Raw genomic sequence first — 17,437 nt, 5'->3', positions numbered from 1 at the left:
CGCGGAATAAACTAACACAATCACCATCCCCTCGATCTAATGCAATGATTCCCCGAGCTTTCTGCACATTAATATCACTTAGAAAATTAACGATCTCTGAGTCCTACTCCCAAACAATTACATTAGACTCTCCATGGGTGAGCCTGGGCTTGGATCCTTAAAAATCTAGGGAGTTTGTAATGTGCAAGTAGATTTAACTACTACTTTTCTAGTGGAATGGAACAAATGTGTATATAATTGACTTATGTCTAGAAAATAAAGTGACTTCCACAATGAGATGTTACTTCACACCAATCAAAATGACTAGTATGAAAAACACAGGAAATTACAAGTGTTGGTGAGGATGTGGAGAAAAGGAAACCCTTGTGCAGTGTTGGTGGAAATGTAAATTGGTGCAACCACTATGGAAATCAGTATAGAGGTTTTTAAAAAAATTAAAAATAGAAATACCATATAATCTGGTTATTTCATTGCTGGGTATTTAGCCAAAGAAAACAAAAAAACCAATTTGAAGAGATATATGCACCCCTATGTTTATTACAGAATTCTTGCATTCTTTACAACAGCTAAGAGATGGAAACAACCCAAGGGCCCATCGATAGATGAATGGATAAAGAAGATGTGAGATACATCTCACATCTTTACTCAGCCATAAAATATAATGAAATCTTGTCATTTGCAAAAACACGGACATACCTAGAGGGTATTATGATAAGTGAAAAGAGTCAGCCAGGGAAAGACAAATACTATACGATTTCAATTATAGGTGGAATCTAAAAAACAAACAGAAACAGACTCATAAATACTAAAACAAACTGGCGGCTCCCAGAGGAAAGTGGGGTGGGTAGATGTGTGAAATAGGGGAAGAGGAGAAAAAAGAAGAGATATTTCTGAGCCTTTGGTTCCTTGGTTGTATCTACATTGATCTTTAATAAAATTCCATGTAAAAGAGGCATATTATCTCTTTTTTTAATGAGTTTCCTTTAAGTGAAAAGATTTTTTTTAAGATTTTTATTTATTTATTCATGATAGACACACAGAGAGAGAGAGAGAGAGAGAGAGAGAAAGAAAGAAAGAGAAGCAGAGACACAGGCAGAGGAAGAAGCAGGTCCATGCAGGGAGCCCGACATGGGACTCAATCCCAGTCTCCAGGATCATGCCCTGGGCCAAAGGCGGCACTAAACCGCTGTGCCACCCAGGCTGCCCAGTGAAAAGCTTTTTTTTTTTTTTAATTAATCTCTCTATATAACTCATATACTTTCCCAAATCACCCATAGGACTTTATCCTTTGTTCTTTAGAATGGTAATCACAGAGTTATGGAATTATAGAATTACTATTAATATTTCTTAGTCTTTATAGAAGTGATGTGCAGGAGTAATATTTCTCCTCCATGCTCAGACACTGACTGTTTCTGAACATTCATAATCAGCTTTTGTTTGTTTTTCTTAGGTTGAGCTTGTGCTTTGATTCTTCTTTACAAACAAGTTTTATAGGTGGCACTTCATATTTGCATAGTTCAATGCAAAACTTACATGGTTAATTATTCTTTCAAACAACTCAGGAAAAGTTTTTTCCAAAGGTAGATAGGTTGATAGATGAATAGATAGATAGATAGATAGATAGATAGATAGATGATAGATAGATAGATAGATAGATTCCGTTAAAATAAAGAATTAGCAAAATTGTGAGAAATTCTAAAAAAAAAAAAATTGGATCCTGCTACAGGTTTCTTTGTACAAATAACACAGGAGGACACCAGCCCCATGCAGACAGAAGCCCAGGGGTTACACCAGTCCTCCCGTCTTCATTCTGGCAGACAGAAACCTCTACACTGGAGCTTTTGTTGGGGCCTGGGTACCTTTGGGAGCCTGAACCAGCAGGAGCTGGAGCCAGAGTCACAGCTGCAAGCCAGGATCTTGGCTTGAACCTCAGCCTTGGCCTTTGGCGGGAAACGCCTGAGACCTTTGACAATGTGGGGATGAGTGTGTTTTCCAAGCTTGGGGTGAGGGATGTAGGCAAAATGATTGAGTTTGCAGCTGCTGCCCTTTGGGATCTTGGGCTTGACCTCCTTGGGTTTGATGAGGGCACTGATGACCTCAGCATGTACACTCAGGACCTTCACATCATTTGCCTACATCTTCTTCAGGCACTTGCACTTCTTGGCAAAGTGCATGTTCCTTAGGAACTTGGGGTCTTCCTCCTTAAGAATTCATACCTTTGTGACCAGGATTTCTTGATGCCGTGTCTGTGCCATTTTCATGACTGGTTGTGTGTGGTGTGGTTCTCGAACTTGCCCATGTCTATACTGAGGCCCATGGCTTCCAAAGCAACTTCTAAAAAAAAATTTTTTTTTAATGTATTGAAGCTGTTTTCATTGTATAAGATCTGAATCACAGGTCATAACAGCATTACTCTTATAAAGCTTTATAATTACTCAGTATCAACAAGGACTCTAGGGAATCCTCAATAATAAATCCCTTTTGAGAGATTTAAAAAGGTTTAAACAGATTGAAAATTGAATTTCAGGAGCTCTTAGAATTATGGGCTAAAAGTACATAGTTAAAGAATAGTGTGTCAGGAGTAGCTAGGTCTTCCAGACTCTATCAATACCAGTTAGAGATCCCTGGATGGGTCAGCGGTTTGGTGCCTGCCCAGGTTGTGATCCTGGAGACCCAGGATTGAGTCCCGCATCCAGCTCCCTGCATGGAGCCTCCTTCTCCCTCTGCCTGTGTCTCTGCCTCTCTCTCTCTCTCTCTCTCTCTCTCTCTCTCTCTGTGTCTCTCATGAATAAATAAAATCTTAAAAAAAAACAGATACAGGTCACTAGAGAGCACACAGAAGAGGACAGTAGGACTCTGATTGGATGTGGACACTTTTTATGATCAGACTTTTCTGTCGTGTTGTTTCTTGTATTACCAAAAGATACGGTTAAACAATTGGTATTTTTTAAAAAAGATTTTCCCTCTTCCTTGGGTTCAAAACCATTAAAACTGCTGACCATAATTTCTTAAGCAGAAATTAGAGGGCAACTTAAGAAAATCTAGGCAGAGCATGGACACAAGCAATGAATCATGTTAACCACAAACCCCAAAATGCTAAGCCTTTGATGAAATTCCCAGATAAAGAAAATTAGCAACGTTTCTCTTTGTTTGACTTTTCTTTTGCTTCAGAAGAGTATTTTCATATCTCTTTGGGGAGAACAATCTGCAATTTCTTAGCATATTTTGTGGTATTTATTTTTTTCTTGATATATTTCATTCACTGGATTCAAATGTTACAGCATTCTCATCTTTATTTGCGGGGTTCCACAGCATGAGATCTCAAAGCACCAACAACTATTTAGTTCAGGTTATGTCAACATAGATTGGCTTTGTTGGATCTAGGTGCTGGTATTGAAAAAATAGAATTACCCTTGTTCTTCACTTGATTCTGGCTCCTTTCTTCCATTTTCTTTAAGCGGCCAGCCATTCCACCTCACCACTACCACCACCCCTCCCTGTGCCGCCTTTACTTATTTATTCAGCCTAACTCCCAAAACTTTTGACCCAATGTTGAACTTAGATATGTCAACTCTGCTTGATTCTCGACTTTCCTTTTATATCTAGAACTATAATCATTTATTAACTATGACCGTAGTAGCAAAATTAACTCTATAATCAACCATAACTTGATTCCATTACTCTGGCCTTGAATAAAAGAACTGATCAGCTTACTTTATGTGTTTATATGTATCCAATTCCTCTCATGGAGAATAAGATAAAGATGCATGGTGAGTAAGTTAAATTCTATGCATTACTTTAGAGTCCACCATTCCAACCTTTTTCATATACATATAACAAAGAAAATTTAGTAACCAACCGCGCACTGTCAGAAAAGAGAGTATTTGAGCTCAAAAATGAAAAAAAAAAATGTTTTTCCCTGACTTATGTTTGTGGAATTATAGAGCAGATTTGAGCTCAATTTACTGGTATTATTTCTTCATAAACACTGAAGCTAAATGAGAAAAATGTAGTCTGGTCCTCTAAATTTACTACTTGAACCCTGTATGTGTGTAGATGATGTAAATCTTCCTTAATCACTAATTGGATCATACCTATTTTCTTTTCAGTCATTTTCAATGATTCTCATTGACTCTCAGAGAGTGCCTTTTCTCTTTAGCTAATTCAAAGATCTCTAATGTTACTTCCAAATATTTCTCTTTACACTTATCATATGTCAATGACTCTTTGAGTCTTCTATATACACCATATACCTCAGACTTTTCTCCTTACCCCCCATAAACCTGTCTTTATCCTGGATATTCTTTCAGCTTATTTAAGAGCAAGTTGTTTGGTTGTTTTTTTGTTTTGTTTTTTCATTTATATAGACTTGCATTCAGGGCAGCCCGAGTGGCTCAGCAGTTTAGCGCCGTCTTCAGCCCAGGGTGTGGTCTTGGAGACCCGGGATGAGTCCCACGTCAGGCTCTCAACATGGAATGGAGCCTACTTCTCCCTCTGGCTGTGTCTGTGCCTCTCTCTCTCTCTCTCTCTGTGTGTGTGTGTGTGTCTCTCATGAATAAAATAAATAAAATCTTAATAAAAAAAGAATTGCATTCAAATAAACACCACTTTAGGAAGAGTTTGATTTTCAATTCCCATTTAGTATTAATTGCATCCTCAGAAAGATTTTTCATAGTATGTGATCCTTTCATTCAGACACACATACTTGTGTATGTATAAAAAGGGCTGATAATCAAATAATCTAATGACTAGAGAGGCATAAGCATAAAGTAAACAGAATGAATACAAAATAAATGAGAAGTAATAAGGACCTATTACACTACACTGGAACATACTGGCTGAGCATCAAGTATGTGTGTGTGTCTGTGTGTCCAATGATTTACAGATATGATTGATAGAAATAGTGCCAGGTTTGCATTTTTGAGAGAGATATCTTTCTTTATAGAATGCCTAATCTCCCTTTCAAGTTAGAGTAATTCTCTGTAAGTTCTTAGACGCTGACTCTAAGTTGTCACCAATTTATTTTCATTTAGCTAACAAAATGAACCTTGGACTCCCGAACTAATCTCTTGTCCTTGAGAGAAAATATCATTTGGCCTAGGGGTAATGCAATTAATCTATATTGAAGTAAAGATCATTTATTCTTTTAATAGACTGCAGGCATAAAACCTCTTTTTAGAAGACATCTTTTATGTTTGTTAGCTTGTTCAACTGCTTCACTTAAAAAAAGATTGTGAAAATGTAATTTCTTGAAAATAAGTGTAAAGTTAAAGTTATCACCACTTTAAATATGTCACTAATATTACCTATCTGGAATCCTATAGGATAATTTTCCTAGTTCATTGAACTACTGTTATAATCTTTCAAAAAATTTACTTAAGCATTTCTGTGATAGAACATTAATACATATAATTCAGAATAAATAACTACAAATTTAATAAGACAAATTTTGTGATGTGAATTACATAAATTTTTACACAATTATACTCCAAAAAAATTGAAGTAAGGAGGAAATGAACTTAGCTTCTGACAGATATAAAGCTGTCAACATTCTTTGTAGTATCCTTCTATTCTTATTAACAGCATATGACCAAAAAAAAAAAAAAAAACCAGCATATGACCAGTTTCTGATAAAACAGTATTGTAGGTGAATTTTTTTCCGGCTGATATCTAAGTATAATTTTGAAGAAAAAAAATGTAGATTACTAAAGATGAAACCTAAATGTCACGGAAGCCTACTAGAGAAGAAAACATTGATCAATAGAACCTAATACAATACTTGAATCATACTTCATACTCTTTAAGTAAGCATTAAATTTACCCACTGATTAGTTATAATTGAAAACCATGAGGAGTTTTCAAATAACATAAACTAGAAGACAATGCACACTAAATGTATACTTTTTATTAAATGAGCATTATTTTGTTCTTAAAGAAGGAAGAAGCATTAGTAAAGATTTAGTATAACATTGAGTTTAGCTGTTTATTAAGATGATTTTTTCTAATTATCCAGAAAAATTGTTCTTTCTCCACTTCACATACTTTTTATTTGTAGATTGAAAAGGATAATTTTATTCATATAAAAACTTTATACTTTTCCTGACCATAGGCTCCTTTCATATGGAACCACAATAAATATTTCAGGAAAGAAATAAAAGACATACATGGAATCAAGGTACATGTTGAATTAAGAGACTATTCCACTTTATTATACTAAAAACTCTCTGTAGTAATGAAATATTCAAAAGTATGGCAGGTTTGAACAAATATTCATAGTCAAATTATAAATAACAACTATTATGAGCCTATCCTTGAAAGGAAATACAATCAATACAATCATATAAACAAAAATAATTAGGTAATAATTAGAAAAAAAATATTGGCAGCCAACAAAAAGTTAAGAAATAGATTAAGCTTCTCTAAAGTATACCAGGAAATGTATACTTACACCAGGAAATTTTTATTACAACCCTATATTAATTAGGAGACTGTTTTAGTGTAAATAAGGTATAATTCTTCTTTTAGGTTTTTTATGTGATTAGGACACACCAGGAATAAATACATAAAGAACTACTCAAAACAATGTAGAAAAGCATCTGTATGATCTAAATCTGTAGCTTAAAAGTTTAAAAAATGACTCTTGTATGTGAGAAAGAAATTCAAACATTTATACATTTTGTTAAGAAATCTCTATTTTCATATCCAAACAGTTGAGAGAGGAAAGAAATTTAGATCCAAGTTTCTAAATCTAGTTGGCATTTATAAACTCTCAAATATAAAACGAAGCTCTTAACACAGAGTTATTGATGAACTACTCCTACAGTGGCCTTTAATAGAGATTTCAGTGAAGGGGCACTAAAATGGCTATAAATGAGAAATTTTTGAAATCTAGTTAATAATTGCTATTATTCATTGAGGAATAGCAGATCCAGATAGGTCTGGATCTGAAAGTTGAATCTGTAGGTACTAATTATACCCTTTTTAAAGATGAAATGAGACCTAGTCTGGGTGGTTTGACCACTACCACAAAATTAAAGGTAGATCCAGATATATAAACTTGGACAGCCTGACATCAAAGTTGGTGTCCATTGTGTTACTCTTCAGCTCCTGAAATGCTTCTATAGCACTGAGATGGAATAAGTTTTTAGTTGTTTCTGGCAGATGGTGCATTTTCTACATGCATATCTGAAGCCCAAATACTTTCATGTGGTCAGTGAACTGCCTTAGGCATTGTGGCCTGAATAAAGTATTATCCTTTTCCTTGATGAACTATATAATAACTGATTTTGGAGGCTACTATATTGCATTATTTTTATCGTAACCTATAGAAGAGGGAGGTGCTGAACTCATGATGCCTTGCACAATTTCAGACAAAATGTAACTTGTATGCTGCTTTATTTATGACAAGTAGTCATTTCCTTGGAAGACATTGAGAGATTCAAGAGACAAGTGAGATTTTGGATCTTGGCAATGTAGACCCAGGAAACAGCCTGCAAAAACCCTGGCAATGTAAAATCATATATTGTGTATATAACGGTGACTATAGTTGGACCTTTGCCTAAAGGAGTGGAGGAGACATTAAACTATTAAAGCAATACCTTAACTTGCTCAGCTCTGTATTGTCACAAAATGACTTTGGGGCTATGGATCCACTTCGGAGTGGAATGAGGGAAAACCAGAATTAGAAGACAGAATTCAGGGATGCCTGGGGGGCCTAGCGGTTAAGCGTGTCTGCCTTCAGCTCAGAGCCGACCCCAGGGGTCCCAGGATCGAGTCCCACATCGGGCTCCCTGCATGCAGCCTGCTTCTCCCTTGGCCTGTGTCTCTGCCCCCCCCCCCTCTCTCTCTCTGGATCTCTCATGAATAAATAAATAAAATCTTAAAAAAAAAAAAGACAGAATTGAGGCTGTTTCAGTGGTTCAGAACAGAAATAATGAGGGCCTGGATAAGGCAGACAGAGTTAGAATGAATAAGAAGAAAACTTTCAATCCATGCAAATAAGAGCCATCATTGAGAGAGCTTCGGGAATTACTGGTTGGGAGAGAAAGGAGAAAAGTTAAAGAGAAACTGATTTGAAGTTTTGTAGCTTGAAAAATTATTGGAATTAAAAGTATCCATGATTCAGAAAACAAACAAACAGCAACAACAACAAAAAAACAACTCTGGGGCAAATCAGTTTCCAGGAAGTGATTCCGAAAGCTCCTTATTAATATTTTCTAAAGAAAGAAGATATGCAGGCGCCTGGGTGGCTCAGTCAGTTAAGTGTCTGCCTTGGGCCCAGGTCATGGTCCCGGGTCATGGTCCCGGGGTCCTGGGATGGACCCCCCTCTGCCCCTCACCTTCTCCCCAGCTCAGGCTCTCTGTCTCATTCTATCTTTCAAATAAATAAATAAATAAAATGTATAAAACTAAAGCAAAATCTAGGACCAAATTGGTGCTTTGGTCAATCATTTATATTGTTCATGTATAACAATATAACATGTAAGAAAAGAAGTCTAATATGATGCTCTGGTATTCAGTCATGAAGAAAGACTGCTTTCCTGGGTGACTGAGGTATGATTATGGAGTTTTGTTTTGTTTCCTTGCTTTCTGTCCTCCTGTCTCTGTAGATTTCCTGTATTCTGTTTCCCAACACCTTAGCCTATTTAGCTTTATTTCCTGAATGGTAAATGGAGGGGACTCCCCTAAAGGTTTCTTGTTGTGGTTGGTTTTGTTTTGTTTTCTCCACCTGGCTGCTTTTCTGTTACTGGTAAATCCTAAGTGAGGAAAGGACTTCAGGTCACACCAAATCTCAAACATGTTGAATCCGTTTGAAATTGCTTAAGACTGCATTCCAATATTGTCTGTAAAAACAGAGTGGAATTAAATTTTCCAGACCTCTATGAACACATAGGAAATAGAAAATGAGCAAGGATAATAGTTATTTAGTGATTGTAAGTGACTGCTGTCTTTACTAACTGAATCTTCTTAATTTTTTAACATCATATTTTTGAAGAACATTACCTTTCTACATCAGATCTAAATAATTTCTGCTAGCTTGCTACCCCTGACCAATAAATTAAAAAATAAGTTATTAGAGCCATAGCAAGTGAAAAACTCAATTATCCCGAGAACACAAGCACTGAAAGTAAAAACAAAAGCAAAAACAAACAAACAAAAAAAACTGTGATTATATAAAACAAAATGCACTACTGTCCTGTCTCATCTCAAAAAGAATTTCCTGAACTGTGTTGGGAAAAGAATTGCATTGTATAAGATGTTAATAAAAGCAAAGGAAAATAAAGTCAAAGATGGGGAAAAGAAAGGAGAGACGAAGAGAAGGAAAAAGCAGAAAATTGCTATAAGGTAGCCACAGTTTTTAGCCAAAATATATTTTTTGTTGTAGGTAAAATATAGCATATACCTGTAAAATTCATCTAGCTTTTATATATTTAATCTGCCTTTAAAAAATAGATAGGTCATATTGAAGAATGCCCCATCAGTTCTCTGTTGAGCAAATGCCTGGTTGTTATTTCCTTGCATTGATATACTGCATACTAACTACCTAACCACTGCATTGTCTACAATCTAGTTAATAATCTAGGTCCACGGGTTGGCACACTATGATCCTGGGGCCAAATAAGACCAGTTTCTTGCTTTTGTAAATACAATAATAGTAGAACACAGCTACACCCATTTTTTACGTATTGTGCGCGGCTACTTTTGTGCTGCAATGGTAGAGTTGAGTAGTTATGATACAGACTTGTATAGATCAAAAAAGCTAAAAGAGTTACCATTGGCCCTTTACCAAAAACAAAACAAAACAAAAAAAAGTTTGTTGACTTCTGATTTAGTTAATGGTATCATGTATCATATTAGGTAATTTCAGAATAAATTTGTTACATTTCATAAGATGGTTTACATATATACACTAATAAAATGAGATGATGCAATTCTCTGTTTTTTTCATATATAATAAAAAGCATATGACTATATTTTCATAACTCAGTGGTTGATTTGTTTACAAAGTCATATTTTGCCACCTTTTTAATCCTAGTAATGTATTACATCTGACAAACTTCTGGTATTGTTCAAACTACTGGATATTGCAACTGATCCATTGTCAAAGAACTTTGGGAAGAACTGATCTATATTTCTCACCTACGTACTGGATTCATTGACCAAATGGTTCAATAATCCTGACTGGAAATAAATAGTGCATCACAAGCTGAAAGCTACTTTGAGAACAATTTAGCATATTCTGAGAACTTTCTTTCAGACAATTTCACTCTATCCATGTACTTCCTTCTAGTACTGATTTTTTATTGTTAAGATTGTGGGATAGTTACAATGTAACAATTATAAAAGACATATTAGAACAAGCGAAAAACAGAACATATAAGTTTTTAAATTTTTTTTTAATTATTTATTTATTTATGATAGTCACAGAGAGAGAGAGAGAGAGGCAGAGACACAGGCAGAGGGAGAAGCAGGCTCCATGCACCGGGAGCCCGATGTGGGATTCGATCCCGGGTCTCCAGAATCGCGCCCTGGGCCAAAGGCAGGCGCCAAACCGCTGCGCCACCCAGGGATCCCTATAAGTTTTTAAATAGATATTTTGGCTTGCATCCTGTGATGGTTTGAAAAGAGGACTCCACTCAAAAACAGTGAGGCAAAATTCAATATTAAAAGGAAATGTCTTTCTGGTCAATTGACTTTTCAAATGATTATATATTGTTGATTATGTTCTTTGAATGTCCTATGATTTAATAGTAGTTACTCATTACATGGTATGGTACCCCCCAAATGAAAAATTAATGACTTTTTTAGATAAAAAAAGTGACCTGTGTGATTTAAATCTGAGGAGATTTTATGGGCTGCAAAATGTTCAAAGTGCTTGGGACATATCAGTGTACAATGATTGATATATAAACAGTTCCTTTTCTCAATGATTTCTCAATACAATTCGTGAGATAGAAAATAGACAAAAAAAAGTAAAGGTAAGATAAGATAGTATAGTATAATAAAATATAGCATAGTGTAACAACGTATTTAAAAAAATATTTTTAAATAAAATAGTATAATATAAAGAAATAAAAAATGACTAGGGTACAAGGATGATCACTGTTTTTATAACTTATAATTGGAAGTACTATAAAAAATGTTCAAGTGTAAGGATTAATGATACCAATTTACTGTCAGATCAAAAAGTAGAGAAGAAAAAATTGCTAGGTATGAATCTCATCCCATGTATTCTGAAGTGCCTGGGAGAAAATGGCATGGACAATTATTGAACTGCTGTTTTGTGTGTGAGGTGAGCATTTCGGTGACTTATCCTTGAAGCAGAACTATGAAGCTCCAGATGAAACACGACAATCCTGAAGAGCTTCCAAGGAAAAGGATTTAGGGATAGGGTGTGATGTAGAGTAGAACTAATCTTACAGGCACTATAAAAAAAATGTATTAAAAGGCCAGGGTGATACCTATCCAGAAAGTATGTTTTTCCCAATATTCAAGTGAAAAGCCAGAAATTCCCCTTGGTCACAGTTGAGAGATAAGTTACCTTTAAGATTTAAGAAAAAAGTGTTTAGTTTCCTAGATGCTTGTAGTATTATTAGAAAACAATGCAGGCAGTGTCATGTTGGAGAAAGGGTTACAATCCAATCACTTGAGGGGAACTGGAGGATTTGTTGGGAAAAACAAAAAACCCTGGATAGAGGTAAAGAAAATGGAAATCTTTGGGATTTCTGCCTGCAACATAGTGGATTCCCAAGGTAGTTCTTAAATAGAGCTTCAGAGCTAGAGATGAATCCCAAGTGGAATTCAAGGTGGGAATCCCAAGGCCTGGAAGGCCAACCAACAGCTATGGAAAGGTGAAGCTTAGGGCCATGATAGTGGGAACATTCACCTCAGCTTGGCACTTGAGCATACAAACCGTCATTCCACCACCAGTACAACCATGCACGTCCCTGCTGGGATCCAATGTCTTAATTTCCTCTCGGAGCATAAAAGAGGCAACTATATCCTAATTTTGTGCATCAAAATTGAGCTGCCCATGCCACGTACTACTGTGCAGCCAGCATTCTTCTTGGTTGTTTCAGGAGATAAATGTTTCTCACCCTCATATTTTCTATTTGAGTCAATAATCAAGAATCCCCCCAAAATAAAAATTATAATAATGATTGTAGAACATAAACTGAAGAAAGAAGAATGGACTATCAGAACACTTCTGCATGTATGTATCCATGTATGTATGTATGTATCTATCCTTATCTCTAACTGATCAGTATTGGGAGGTTGTAATAACTTTAAAATGATAATGTCATTTGGAAATTATCTATAAATGAATCAGTAGTTCTGTAGCACCACTTCCACTCACCGACTTAAAAGCATTCCAAATGAACATCTAGTCCAAGTAAAACTGAATAAGGCTTTAAAATGAATTTCCTCTTAAAATCTTTTTAAATTAAAAAAAAAATTTTCTTCTCAACAATATCCTTGTCCCTACACTCTTCCTCTAAATGAATTTCGGAAAAGTCAATGAAATCAATGGAGAAATGTACAGAGCACAAAACGGTGAAGTGACTTTTAGAAGACAGACTGACATCTAAGCCTTTTAGATTTGACTAAACTTGCCTGGACATATGAAAATATAAACAAGAAACATGTGAAATGCTCTGAAAGGAAAATTCAGCTCTCAATGAAATCCATACAAAAAGAAGAGTTTTTCACTTTTTTCTGGTTTGTTTTACATATTAGGCTTCCATATAAGATCTTGACTTTAAGGAAGTGGTTTGTTGCTTTTAAAGTACATTTTCCAGGGTGTTTTATATCTGGCCTGATGGGAAACTATTTTAAATTAGATGAACATGAATTAAGTAATACCTTCACCATTAGTTCTATGTCATTAGGATTGTCCTCATTTTCTTTGGGTCTCGGTTCCAGTATTTGATAAACAGGGATAAAATATTTAAAAATATTCCTGAGTTATTTCTATGATTAAATGAAATAGTATAGAATATGAGTATTGCATATTCTCCTTTCCATGCCTCTTTTAGATCTCTTTCTAATGTGAAGTGTTCTTTCACTGACGTTTCTTCGACAAAAGCTCAATCTCACAATCTCTCGGTTAACAATTGTGAGAAAACATTGTCTCCGTGAAAATTTTAGATAAGCATTGCTTATTTTACATATTTCAAGCATCTATAATAATGATCTTAAGCAATGGATATTGTTTCTGACACTGTTCTATTATTTTGGATTGGTAATAACCTTGACCTTTGGCTTTTTTGTGATATATATACATTTATATATACACCTCAGTAGATAGGTATTAAGCCTCTATCAGATAACAGCTAGATTTAGAGAATATAGTGACTGAATGAAGATACAAATGATAATTTCACAGGTCTAGTAGAGAGTCAGAGTGATGAAATAGGAAGTGTCTGAGGAACTACTTCAGATCTGATGGTCCAGCAAAACATTCTGAGAAATTTATATGTAAGCTTAGGTTAGAATTAGTTCTCCATTGAATGGACTCTCCCATAGAAAGATGACAGGAAAGAGAATTTTAACTCAGCTGGAATAGGCGGTACAAAAGCCTTAAGACTGGATTGATTTGAAGGGTTTGAGAAATAGACCAAAGTTCATACATGGGTCAGTATTTGTGGACAGAGGTCAGTGGCACAAACTGAGATCAGAGTGAAGTAGGGCCTGTATAGAGAGAATCTCTGTAGGATAGTGTGCCACTGGAGGCTTACCAGAGGGACAGGATACAATCTTTTTAGCTTTAAAAAGAGTATGTTGGCTTCTTTGTAAGTAAGGAATAGTCAGAGGTTGAACAGAAAGAAGTGCAGAGACCAGTTAGAAGGGCGATTTTAGAATCCCAAGGTAGAGAGTATGGCTAGGGTAGCAGTAAGGAAGATGGACAGGACTCAAGAGTAACAGATTATTCCCCACAGCATCTAGTTTTATTGATTTATTAGGCACAACCCGCCCTGCCCTGCGCACAGCCGCCCGCCCCCCCACCCCAGGGTAGTGTTGTTTTACATTTCACTCGTTACATTATTGAATCTTTCCCCAAACATTATCTTTAATCTATTTTAGGTGAATTCTACCCTTTCCTGAGAACCCATGATTTTGATATCATAAGTAATAGCCCCAGAAAGTCAATTTGACTATTCAATAACTTTCCTATCAGTTATTCATTGACTATATCATTCTTCGTAAATGTATGTTGAGTGAATCACTGGATGAATGAGTGGATCAATCAGAAGATGGGATGAAATGTTCATGTCCTTGTTTACAGCCTTCAAATTCTAGCTGTAAACCTCAAGGTCCCTGGAGGTGCCTTCTTGCTCCTCCGGCTGCATCAATCATCTGTCCATGAGTGATCAGGACAGGTTTTATCAGTGACTTTGGTGAATATTTGATTATGCTTCTTCATGCTTTATCACACTTCACTTGGTTTGTAGGTGCTCCCAGAACATCTGCTTTTTAATTGGTTGATTCCAACTCTTCTTTTGGTTGCTATGTATTTATTAATATACTTACTTATTAAGCTGTCTACTACTCTCTTAGACATGCTCAAATAGTTTAATTAATCTTCTTCATGTTTGCTCTTTTGATCCAAGTACTTAATTTTTATCAGAAATAGCAGCACAAGCAACTGTCCCCAAATTTGCCTCACCCATCCACTCTTACTGAGCATATCCTCCAGGTAAACATTTCTATGGTTAAGTATTCATTTGATTACTTATCCGTTACTTATTCTGAATCCGTGGCCCTTAAAGATATTTAATTAGAATCAAACATTTTATTTTATTTTATATTTTGAGAGAGAGAATCTTAAGCAGGCTCCATGCCCTTGTAAAGCTCAAGGTGAGGCTTGATCTCACAACTTTAAGGTCATGACCTGAGCTGAAATCAAGAGTTGGACACTTAACCATCTGAGCCACCCCGGTACCCCTAGAATTAAAATAAAAAAAATAGAGAATATCTAATCTAGCAGTTCTCAAGCTTGTTTTCAACAATGTAATATTTTGTGCAAATGAAATCAGAAGCATATAAATGAGAGAAAAAATAGATTATTATCTCTTTTCTATTGAAAAGTTTTTCTTTCTGAAGGAGCTGAAGAGATAGAACCTTCTAATTTGTCTCAATTTTCCATGAAGTTGCTCCTGAGAAGATTGGAGGAACCCATAACCTCCAGTGAATCCAAATCACAAAGAATTAACTTCATACAGCTTTCTGTTTTACAGAAACACAGATGACACAGAAGTCCAGATAAATTTATCCAATTTATCCAATGCAATGAAGCCACCTAGAAGCATAAGTTGGGGTAGCTTCCAGTTGCCACAATCCTAAGGTAGCAGCATGAAAAAATTGGAGAGACTTTGATATTAGAAAGGCTCTTAGTTAAGTATGGCCTTTTACATCTTAACACTTGTGTGATCCTGTGAAATTTACTCTCTGTTAGTACATGCTTTTTAGGAACAGTTGTGATAATTATATGCAAATAAATGATAAGAGTCTAAAAATTCACCATATTCTATTCAAAACTCTCAGCCAGCCATCCTATACTTTATATAGATAATATTCCATTTTATAGATGAAAAAAATTGAAACCCAGGTCTCAACTCAGTCAATAAATGTCTGTTCTAGGATTTGAACGCATGAAATTTGATACAAAGTCCCATACTATTACAGACCGCAGGTCTTAATTAAAAAAGAAAGGGCAGTAGAATAAATAAAATCTCAAAATCTTTTTTTTTTTTTTTAAAGGACATCCCTGGAGGGCTCAGTGGTTTAGCACCTGCCTTCGGCCCAGGGCGTAATCCTGGAGACCCAGTATCGAGTCCTACATCAGGCTCCCTGCATGGGGCCTGCTTCTCCCTCTGCCTGTGTCTCTGCCTCTCTCTCTTGTGAATAAATAAATAAAATCTTTTTTAATAAAGGACAATAGAGAACTAACTGTGCTATATGTTTTTAATGTTTTGTATTGCACTTCCAATCAAACAATCTCATTTAAAGTCCATGCAGCCCTATAAAGTAGATTTTATTACTCTTGTTTTACAGAAAAGGAAACTGCAACTGAGAGGTTATATAACTTCACAATGTCACCCAACTAGAAATCAGAAAACCGGATTTTATCTCAGATATTTTTGAGGATTTTTTTAGTCAGTGACTTTTTAAAGTACGTGGTGGTTTCTCATTCAAATATAATACTCTTAGAGACAGATCAAATCTGTTTTGTTACTTGGGAAAAATGGGAAAAAAATGTACTGATCCTTGCTTCCTGTCTTTTCCTGCCCACTTATCTTTATTAAATCTCAAAATTATACTATGGAAACCAGGAAATTATTTAAGAACGTATCAGTGTAAGTTATGTATGTGGGGAAACAAGCAGGACTTATTTTCTTTCTTTTTTGAACCTCTGGGTAGTTACATAACGTTGAGAGCGTAATTAGTGAGATGCTCATCAGAATTTGATATGTACTCCTGTGTGTCTAATCTGTGACTCTAGCATCTTGGAACATGCATCAGGCCAGGGAGCCTGCTGGCACTCGAGACTCATGACGGTACTTACAGAAAACTCTCTGGCAGGCCACAACATAAACAAAGCACATGGAAATTACTCAGGATAACTTCCTCCGGGCTATTCTTTCAGCCACAAGACAATACAATACTAGTGTTCATGTAGTCCTGCTGGAAGTCAAATGACTGCTGAGTAGCTTCCAACATCCTCATTCTTAAATTATGAATCTATCTTCCAACCACAAAAGTCTGCTTAGTGTGTATTTTCTAGTAGTAAAGAAATTAACACACCCACAGGGAACTAACTACATATTTCCATTTTCCTACTTCTTCTGTCTTCCTCTCATAATTACATGTCAGGAACAATGAGAAAATGCCCACCACTTTTTTTTTTTTTTATATCCGTTCCCATAAAACCTAATAAAAAGATGGACACCTATCTTAAACTTTTGTACCATTTATCCTTTTAGCTGATTATAAAGAAATGATAGGATTTCATTGTGGAAGTATAAAAAGGCATAAAGAAAATCTGGAAGTACTCCTATATTAATGTATTTCTTTCTGGTGCTGTTCTCTGAAAATATAAATCTTTTGTGGGCCTAAATAAGTACCTGTGTATGAGGCAATATTGATAATATATTGTATGTAGTATTTGTATTTATTTATTTTCATGTTATATTATGAACAAATCATTAAATATTTAACAGGTTGCATAAAATGCCATCTCATGATTATTTCAAACAATATTTAAACATTTTCCAATTGTTTGCAATTAGATTCTTTCCAAATGCTTATAAGTAATTCTGATAGTAATTTACTTGCATGAATAATCTTTGATTATGTGACTGACTGATTCCTTAGGATGGAGTCACAAAAGTAAATAAAAGCCTATAGAGCATTACTTTATTATAAATCTCTTAAA

General features: G+C 35.4%; 1 long non-coding RNA gene across 5 annotated transcripts in view; it reads left to right on the top strand.

Moving 5' to 3' along the window:
• The window catches only part of LOC144290039 (uncharacterized), a 96,413-nt gene extending 80,462 nt beyond the window's left edge, over positions 1–15,951 (top strand). For 3 of the 5 annotated variants that reach the window (XR_013357910.1, XR_013357911.1, XR_013357917.1), the window contains one exon: positions 15,763–15,951. This is a non-coding gene — a long non-coding RNA (uncharacterized LOC144290039). Of the gene's footprint in view, positions 1–5,033; positions 5,104–15,762 lie in introns of all 5 variants that reach the window. The other 2 variants (XR_013357914.1, XR_013357912.1) reach the window with 1 other exon arrangement.
• Positions 15,952–17,437: the final 1,486 nt, after the last annotated feature.

Source organism: Canis aureus, chromosome 2, assembly GCF_053574225.1.
Source record: "Canis aureus isolate CA01 chromosome 2, VMU_Caureus_v.1.0, whole genome shotgun sequence".
Lineage (NCBI taxonomy): Eukaryota > Metazoa > Chordata > Mammalia > Carnivora > Canidae > Canis > Canis aureus.
This window is presented reverse-complemented; position numbering and strand designations above follow the sequence as displayed.